The sequence below is a fragment of the Orycteropus afer genome, unplaced genomic scaffold (assembly GCF_000298275.1).
Source record: "Orycteropus afer afer isolate SDZICR_OR568_19922 unplaced genomic scaffold, OryAfe1.0 scaffold00241, whole genome shotgun sequence".
Classification (NCBI taxonomy): domain Eukaryota; kingdom Metazoa; phylum Chordata; class Mammalia; order Tubulidentata; family Orycteropodidae; genus Orycteropus; species Orycteropus afer.
In genome coordinates, this window is record NW_006921828.1 from 3,017,569 (window position 1) to 3,027,375 (window position 9,807).

The 9,807-nt window shown below is 38.4% G+C and overlaps 1 protein-coding gene across 1 annotated transcript in view; it reads left to right on the forward strand.

Annotated features, from left to right (window-relative positions):
• CNTN4 (contactin 4) overlaps positions 1 to 9,807 on the forward strand; it is a 566,343-nt gene that overhangs the window by 379,816 nt on the left and 176,720 nt on the right. The window lies entirely within an intron of this gene.

Below are 9,807 nucleotides of genomic sequence, written 5' to 3' on the forward strand. Positions count from 1 at the left end.
ATTGGTTTCCCTTTTCTTTGTTGAAGAGGGTCTGTGCAGTCCTTCTGCCTAGTCCACCATCTTGCTGGACTGAATAGCTGTCTTAAGGATGTGATCTGCTTCCAGTATATAAAGAGAAGTTTTGAGAAAGGTCTCTGCAGCTTTTTGGCACACCTGGACCTTGCATGTATCCAAGTCTTCATTCAGCAGCCTTCCATGTTTCCTGCCAATCTTGGGACTGTCTCTGGACTTGAACTAGTGGCCTGCCATATGGTTTGGTAATCTTGGGATTGTACCATTTTATTTGTCAAGCTTGGGCTTGTTAGTCTCAGCAGTCAGTAGCTGCCTGAGTGCAGAGACACCTCTAGGTCCAGGGGGCAGAAAGCAAGAGGCAGAGCTAAAGTCCAAGGTTACAGGGCTTTCACCCAGCCCTTAGAGCTTGGCACTTTGAACACAAACTTCTAGCCTCCAAAACTGTAAGAGAATAAGTCCTGTTTAAGATAACCCAATTATTATATTTTCTGTTAGAGCAGCACTAGATAACCAAAACAGGCCTTTAAGGTAAATAATAACACCAAGGAGGTGCACACTCCTTAAAAAAATCAACCATACAAGATAAAAAGGGCAGCATTTGCCTAGGAATAAAGTTCAGACAATATTGTTGACAACATTTCATAGCACGGCAGTGGTAGCCGGGCACCATCTAGTTCTTTTAGTCTCACCATCACTGAGACTGGGGTTCATGTGGTCCGTTAGTCCTTTGGACTAATGTTTCCATGTGTATTTGATTATCTTCACTCTTCTTTGTTCAGAATGGAAACAGACCAATAGGTTCCCCTTAGAAATTGGCTCACATACTCTTAAGATGCTAGTCACTACTCATCAAAGTAGAATGCAGAACATTGTCTTTGTGGACTATGACCTTGATGCCCCACAATAATTAACCTTGATGTTCCCTGAGACTGTCTTCCTGAATCTCCAGGCCCAGTTACTCATTAACTCAAGGTTTTTGGTTATAGCAAAGAAGTTTTCATAACTTAGCACACTGTATCCTCTGCTATATACATGGATATATTTGCAGCACAAGTAAATATATATATATGTAGCAATATCCTTTGTCAAACCTATATAGATTTGTGGCTGTAGTCCCATTCACCTTTCTACAACTGTTCAGCTTGCATATCTATCTGTGTATCCACTGACTATTATTATTATTATTATTTTTGGGGGAGCTCTGGTGGCATAATGCCTAAGGCATTTGACTGCTAACCAGAAGACTGGTGGTTCAAACCCACCAGTCACTCCTTGGAAGGAAGGTTGGGCAATCTACTTCTGTAGTGATATCGCCTCAGAAACCCAAGGAGGGGTTGCTATGAGTCGGATCCAACTCTACAGCAGTGAGAGTTTATTATTTTAGTAATGTGTATGTAATATATTACCTTTACTTGAGTTCTTCAGCTATGTGGACTTTCTTTAAGTTCTTCAAGTTGCCTAATCTCTCCTACCACAAAATCCGTGAACATGCTGTTCTTTCTGCCCAAAATATTCTTCTCTGGGGCTTGACGAACTACAGCCCACAGACCAAATTCAACCTACCACCTGTTTTTGTACAGCCCATAAAATGAAAAGGATTTTATATTTTTAAATGGTGGATAAAAAATCAAAAGAAAAATAATATTTAATGGCATGGAAAATTATATGAAGTATTCACAAATACAGTAGGAACACATTGATTTACATATTGTCTGTGACTGTTTTCACAGTACAGTGGCAGACATGAGTAGTTGAAATAGAGACCATCTGATCTGCAAAGCCTAAAGTATTTACTATCTGCCCCTTCATAGAAAAAATTTGCTAACCTCTGCTATTATCCCTGGTTCTCCTTTTCTCCCTTGTCTTATTTAATTAATGTATTCTTCCTTCTTCTATCAACTTATATGTCACTCATGAAAAGTCTGAAACTTTTATGCACACTCCTAGTACTGTGTATCCCTATTTTATCACCCTTATCAAAATGGTAACTTTACATTTATGATGTGAATATTTTATTAATATCTGTCTCAAATGCCCAACCCTCCACTCCACTTACACCGTGTCTACTCTTGGTTGCTCATTTTATCCCCAGCACCTTGTACAGAACTTGGGCACATATTAGCTACTCAGTAAGTACATATTGAGCAATGGACTGAGTGAACCAACCAACCAACCAACCAACGGCTAGTGTTCAATGTGAAAATTAATGTTGTTGTTGTTGTTAGGTACCATCTAATAGGTTCTGACTCACAGCGACCCTTTGTACGTCAGAACAAAACACTGCCTCGTCTTGTCATATCCTCACAATCATTGCTATGTTTAAGCACATTGTTGTAGTCACTGTGTCAATCAGTCTCACTGAGGGTCTTCCTGTTTTCTGCTGGCCCTCTACTTTACCAAGTATGATGTCCTTTTCCAATAACTGTCCCTCCTGACAACATGTCCAAAGCATGTGAGATGAAGTCTCACAATCCTCATTGCAAAGGAGCTTTCTATTTCTTCCAAGACAGATTTGTTTGTTCTTCTGGCAGTCCTTGGTATATTTAGTATTCTTTGCCAAAACTTTAATTCAAAAGCATCAATTCTATCTTCCTTACTCATTATCCAGCTTTCACATGCATATGAGTTGATTGAAAATAACATGGATTGGGTCAGGTGCACCTTAGTCCTCAGAGTACCATCTTTGCTTTTTAACACTTTAAAGCTGCCAATTTGCCCAATGTAATATGTCCTTTGATTTCTTGACTACTGCTTCCACAGGCATTGAATGTGGAACCAAGTAAAATGAAATCATTGACAACTTCAATCTTTTCTCCATTTTTCTTGATGTTACTTATTGGTCCAGTGGTGAGGATTGTTGTTTTCTTTATGTTGAAGTGCAATCTATCCAGAAGTTGTTGTTGTTATGTGCCATCGAGTCAGCCCCAACTCATAGCGACCCCTCCTTGGGTTTCCGAGGCAGTATCACTACAGAAGTAGGATTGCCCAACCTTCCTTCCAAGGAGTGGCTAGTGGGTTTGAACTGCCAGCCTTCTGGTTAGCAGTCAAGTGCTTTAGGCACTATGCTACCAGAGCTCCTATCCTGAAGTTGTAGTATTTGATTTTCATCAGTAACTGCTTCAAGTCCTTTTTTTTCTCTCAGCATGTAAGATTGTTTTATCTATGTATCTCAGGTTGTTAGTGTGTCTTCCTCCAATCCTGATTCTACATTTTTCTTCATATCATCCATAGTCTCAGATTATTTGCTTAGCATTCAGATTGAATAAGTGTGGTGAAAGATGCACACTTTTTCTGACTTTAAACCATGCAGTATCCCCTTGTTTTGTTTGAACGACAGCTTTTGGGTCTATGTACACATCCACATCATTACAATTAAGTGTTCTGGAATTCTTATTTTTCAAAGTATTGCTTATAATTTGTTATAATCCTCACAGTAGAATGCCTTTGCCTAACGCAACAGTGCAACACACTGCTGTCAAGTCGGATATGGCTCATAGCAACCCCTTCTTGGGTTTCCCAGGCAGTATCACTACAGAAATAGATTGCTCAACTTTCCTTCCAAGGAGTGGCTAGTGGGTTTGAACCTCCAGCCTTCTGGTTAGCAGTGAAATGCCTTACGCACTATGACACCAGACCTCATAGTCAACAGGTAAACATATTTCTGATATTCTCTGCTTTTAGCCAAATTCTATCTGATATGAGTAATGATATCCCTCATTCTACAACCTGTTCTGAATTCAGCTTGAATTTCTGGCAGTTCCCTCTTAATGTACTGCTGCAACTGTTTTTTTTTTTTTTTTTTCTTTCACCAGAATTTTACTCCCATGTGATATTAATGATATTCTTCAATAATTTCCACAGTCTATTGCATCACCTTTCTTTGGAATGAACACAAACATGTATCCCTTCCAGTCATTCAACCTGGTAGCTGTCTTCCAAATTTCTTGGCATAGACAAGTGAGCACCTACACCTCTGCATCCATTCGTTGAAACATTTCAATTGGCATTCTGTCAATTCCTGCAACCTTGTTTTTTGCCAGTGTCTTCAGTGTAGCTTGTATGTCTTCCTTCAATATCATGAGTTCTTGATCATATGACACCTCCTGAAATGGTTGAACAATGACAAAATCTTTTTGGTACAGTGGCTATGTGTATTCCTTCCATTGTCTTTTGATGCTTCTTTCATCATTCAGTATTTCACACATAGAATCCTTCATTTGCAACTTAAGGCTTTTTTTTCTTTTTTTTTTTTTCAGATTGAGAAAGGCCATTTTGTTTTGTTACTCCAGGGCTCTTCACATTGCATTATAATACTTTACTTTGTCTTCTTGAGCTGCCCTTTGAAATATTCTGTTCAGCTCTTTTACTTCATCATTTCTTCCCTCCACTGTGGCTGTTCTAAATTCAAGAGCAAGTTTCAGAGTCTCTTCTGACATCCATTTTGATCTCCTCTTTCTTTCTTGTCTTTTTAATGACCTTTTGATTTTTTCATGTACATCCTTGATATCATCCCACAACTCGTCTGGTCTTCAGTCATTAGTGTTCAGTGCATCCAATTTATTCTTCAGATGGTCTCTAAATTCAGATGGGATATACTCAAGGTCTTAATTTGGCACTCATGGACTTGTTTTATTTTCTTTAGCTTCAACTTGAACTTGCATATGAGCAGTTGATGATCTGTGCGGTAGTCGGTCTTGTTCTGCCTGATGATAGTGAGCTTCTCCATTATCTTTTTCCACAGATGTAGTCAGTTTGATTCCTGTGTATTTCATCTAGTGATATCCATGTGTATAGTCACTGTTTATGTTGTTGGGAAAAGGTATTCACAATGAATAAGTTATTGGTTTTGCAAAATTCTATCATGTGATCTTTGGTGTCATTTCTCCTACCAAAGCCATATTTTCCAACTTATGACCTTTCTTTATTTCCAGCTTTCCCATTCCAATCACCAGTAATAATCAACGCATCTTGACTGCATGCTTGATCAATTTCAGAAGTTGGTAAAAATCTGTAGTTTCTCCATCTATTACATTACTGATTGATGCGTAAATTTAAATAATAATCATATTAACTGATCTTCCTTGTAAGTGTATGGATATTATCGTATCACTGACAGAATTGCACTTCAGGATATATCTAGAAATGTTCTTTTTGACAACGAATGCCATTTCTCTTCAATTTGTCTTTCCTGGGATAGTAGACCATATGATTGTCTGTTTCAAAATGACCAGTGTCAGTCCATTTCAGCTCACTAGTGCCTAGGATATCTATCTTTATGCATTTAATTTCATGTTTCACAACTTCCAATTTTCCTAGATTAGTACTTTATACATTCCACGTTCAGATTATTAATGGATATTTGCAGCTGTTTCTCCTCATTTTGAGTCATGCCACATAACCAAATGAAGGTCCAAAAAACTTTGTTTCACCCAGGTCATAAGCTCCTCTGAGGAGGAGCTCTGGTGGCATAGTGCCTAAGGCATTTGACTGCTAACCAGAAGACAGACAGTTCAAACCTACCAGCCACTCCTTGGAAGGAAGATTGGGCAATCTACTTCTGTGGTGATACCGCCTCGGAAACCCAAGGAGGAGTTGCTATGAGTCTGATTCGACTCGATGGCAGAGAGTTTCTTTTTTGGTTTTATACTCTAAGGAGGCAGCTTTTACCTAGTTGTATTTTGAATGCCTTCCAAACTGAGAGGCTCATCCTCTGGTACTATTATCAGACACTGTTCCAGTGCTATGTGTAAGGTTTTCAGTGGCCAGTTTTTTTTCTGAAATAGCCCATCAGTTTCTTCTTTGTAGTTTGTCTTAATCTAGAAGCTCCACTGAAACTTGTCCACTAGGAGCAACCCTGCTGGTATTTGAAATTCCAGTGGTATAGCTTCTAGCATCATAGCAACATGCAAACCACCACAGAATGACAAACTGACAGACAACTGGTGGATGTGAAATCTACTCATTTTTCTTTAGAAGAAACATGGCAAAACTCAGCTTGAAAAAGATTACCTATATCTTTTTCTTTTTTTCAAGAATATTATTTAACTAGGCAGAGAGTTAGTGATTCAAAGAGACTCCAGTCTTGCCCAATTGGATGCATGCCTCATTCAGGCTATTTTAATTGTACCATTGACTGGGGAGCACACTGTCCATGCTATGGCATAACAATCAATTTTGTAGTCCTCATACCATGATACAAAACATCTTACATTGGAGAATAACTTGTCTTGCATTTTAGCAAGTTCTACTTCTCTTCTAAGCATAGGCATACTTCTTGTCAAAACATTCATTGCTATATAAAATGAATCTAGTAAGCATCCATCACCTTAGCATTTATCTGGTTAATAAAATATAAAATCATACCAAAATAAAACAGATTCTCTGAGGTAAACCTAAAGTCACAAGCAGAATTGAAGCCTTTCTTGTTAATTTTGTAAGAATAATTAGTGTAATCCAGAGATTAACAAACTATGGCCCATTGCCAAATCCAGCATGATGCCTGATTTTTTATAATAAAAGTTTATCAGAGTGCAGTTACACTCATCTATTTGCATATTGTATGGTTTTGTTTTCATGCTACAATGGCAGAGTTAAGTAGTTGAGACTGAGAATAAATAGCTAGCCAAGTCTAAAGCATTTCTCTCTGCCCTTTCTTAAAATGTTTGCCCATCTTGCTCTAACTCATTGCACATTTCTGGAAATGTGGTTTATTGAAATATCTCTCTACCATCTTGACCTTACCCTTTGCTTGATTTTGTTAGTTTGTTTATTTTGCCTGTTACCCTTCTTTTGTGACTTTTACTTTTGATTAACCTGTTAATTTAATGCAAAGAGAAAAAATAAGAACAGTTGCCATTAAGTCAATTCCAGCCCATGGTGATCCAAATATTTCATTGGGTTTTCATGGCCATAATCTTTCAGAAGCAAATCACCAGAATTTTCTTCTGAAGCATTTCTGGATGAGTTCAAACCACTAACCTTTCTACTGTTTGTACCCAAGTAGTTAACTGTTTGAGCCACTCAGGGACTCCAATGAAGAGAGACAAGGAAGTAAATTGGATTGGCAATCTGGATTATCTCCCTTTATTCTATAGAGAATTGACTCCCAACTTTTGCTAGCAGAGCTTCTTTTCATGCCCCCAAAATCCTTGAAATCAGAACAGAGGGAGCTTTAATGGTGAAGACATGGAAAGTAAGAGATGGTAGGTTGGAAAGGAAAATAGATATCTGAACATCTTCCCTTAATTTCTAGAAAACTAATGGAAGAATGAGTTGGTGGGAAATCATCACCCCTAATTGAAGATCCTTGGTTTACATTGACTATTTTACATTGGAGACTTTTATTTTAATTGTATAAGGAGACTGTAAGTTTCAATTCAATTAAAGGAGGAGAGAGAAGAAAGAAATCACAAATGTTCATCTTAGGATTTTATAAAATTTAACTATTGTGATAATACAGGCAGTCCCTGGGTTAGGAACATCCAACTTACAGACAATTTGTACTTTCCTTTAATGCTACACAAGTTTTCCCTCACTTTGTAATAGGGCTCTATGAGGTTCTTTCATGGCTGATGAAACAAAACAGAAACAGACTCAATTTTTTTTTTAATTTGAAGGATTCATTCAGTTAACCAGAATGGGAAAAATTACATGTTAAAACCTTGGAATATGAGACTCAGAAGAGGCATAGTGAGCCCCTTCAGGAACCTGATGCAAGCAATTGGATCATTGGAAGGACTGAGGAGAGACACACACATTCAAATTGGTGCATTCGGCCACCATCTTTGCGCAGGGCACTGCCGTCTTTTGATTTCTCTACAAATTCTTAAAGACATAGTTAGGAATGGATCTCATTTGTACCCCACCGAATGCTTGTATATACACATATCCGAAACAATTTAGAAACCACTGGTGAAGTACAAATTAGCATAATACAATCCAAGCAGAGAACACAGCAGGTCTTAGGAAACTCACAGGGAAGAGACTCTCAGAGTCAGGCAGGGTCTGCCAAATTGGCTTCCAACAGTAAGTGATTTTAAGCTGTTGTTAAAGAAAGTGACCCATGGAGAGAGAGAGACAGAGAGAGAAGAAAGAACTAGCCATGTTGGAGCTCCTGTGCATGAAAGACATAGGGAGAGACATGAGCAAATTACATGAAAGAAATGAGGGGAAGAGACAGAGCCACCCAGGGACTTCATATCTGAAGAGTTTAGATGGAAGAATAATCATCATCAAGGAGGCACTAAAGGTTCCTTAGCAAGAAATTTCTGTTGTTGTTGTTGTTAGTTGCCTTTGAGTCAATTCCCATTCATGGATAAGTGGGTTTGAACCACCAACCTTTCAGCTAGTAAGCAAATATTTAATCATTTACACCACCATTTACACTAGGGAGTCCAGTAGATTTCTAACATTATAAAGTCATGTTCATGTATATAAAATAATAGTCACAAAAACATTGAGTCAGCTAAGCTATGACGAAGTGCAGGAGTTTCTAGCCATTAAGATGAAACAAGGCTCTGATCTCCCTACATGTCACTGGTTGTGAAAAGGACATGAGTCAGCATCTGACCACTGACTTCATAGTGGGGAAGAGGATCAACAGCAACAGCTCAAAGTTTTTTCCTATGAGGCAGATGTCAGATATACCTCCACCCTCCAACCTTCTTACCAATTCTGACAATAAGCATCCCTCCCCCTGTGCTCTCTACTTCTCTGCTGGGTTTGATAAATTTGTTGAAATGGCCACACAGAACTCACAGACAATACTCACAATTATAGGGTTTATTAGGGAAGCAACAGGTTACAATTCAGGATTAAAAATGATTCAGAAAAACAACAATGAGATACCATCTTGCTCCAGCACTAGTAGCAAAGTTCAACAAGACAGAAAATAACAAATGCTGGCGAGGTTGTGGAGAGATTGGAACTCTGATACACTGCTGGTGGGACTGTAAAATGGTACAACCATTGTGGAAAGAAGTATGGCAATTCCTTCATAAGTTGGAATTAGAAATACCATTTGACCCAGCCATCCCATTACTAGGTATCTACCCTAAAGAAGTGAGAGCCATAACAAGAACAGATATATGCATGCCCATGTTCATCGCAGCACTATTTGCAATAGCCAAAACATGGAAACAACCTAGATGTCCATCAACTGAAGAATGGATAACCAAACTATGGTACACACACACAATGGAATACTATGCAAAGTTAAAGAATAATGTAGAATCTGCAAAACACCGCATAACATAGATGAACTTGGAGAACATTATGCTGAGTGAAATAAGTCAATCACAAAAGGACAAATATTGTATTGTCCATTATTGTAAACGTTAAGGAAAGGTTGATCTATTGGAGGAAATTTTCTTTGTTGGTTACCAGGGGTGGGAGGGGAGGGGAAGGAACGCTGTTAGATAGATAGAGATAAATATTGATTTAGGTGAAGACAAGGGCAATGTACCAAATGTGAGTGACCAATATGGTAGCATTGAGGATGAAAAAGACATAGAGAGGTAGATGGGAAGTACAGACAACAAATATGAACCATTTTGCATATACAGTACTAAGTTGTCAGTGAAGGCAAACATAGGTATATGGATGGATAGATAGGTGGACAGGCTAAACAATTAGGTATGCCTAAATGGAGAGTGTATCCAAGATCATATATAGGGTTGGCAGACAATGGTCCTATAAGTTTATGTGAAAGATCAGAATTCCCAGGTGTATAGTAGAGCTGACAAGGGGCAAGGTTGTGGTCACTGCTTGATCACAGCCAGCTACCCAGAGGGACTG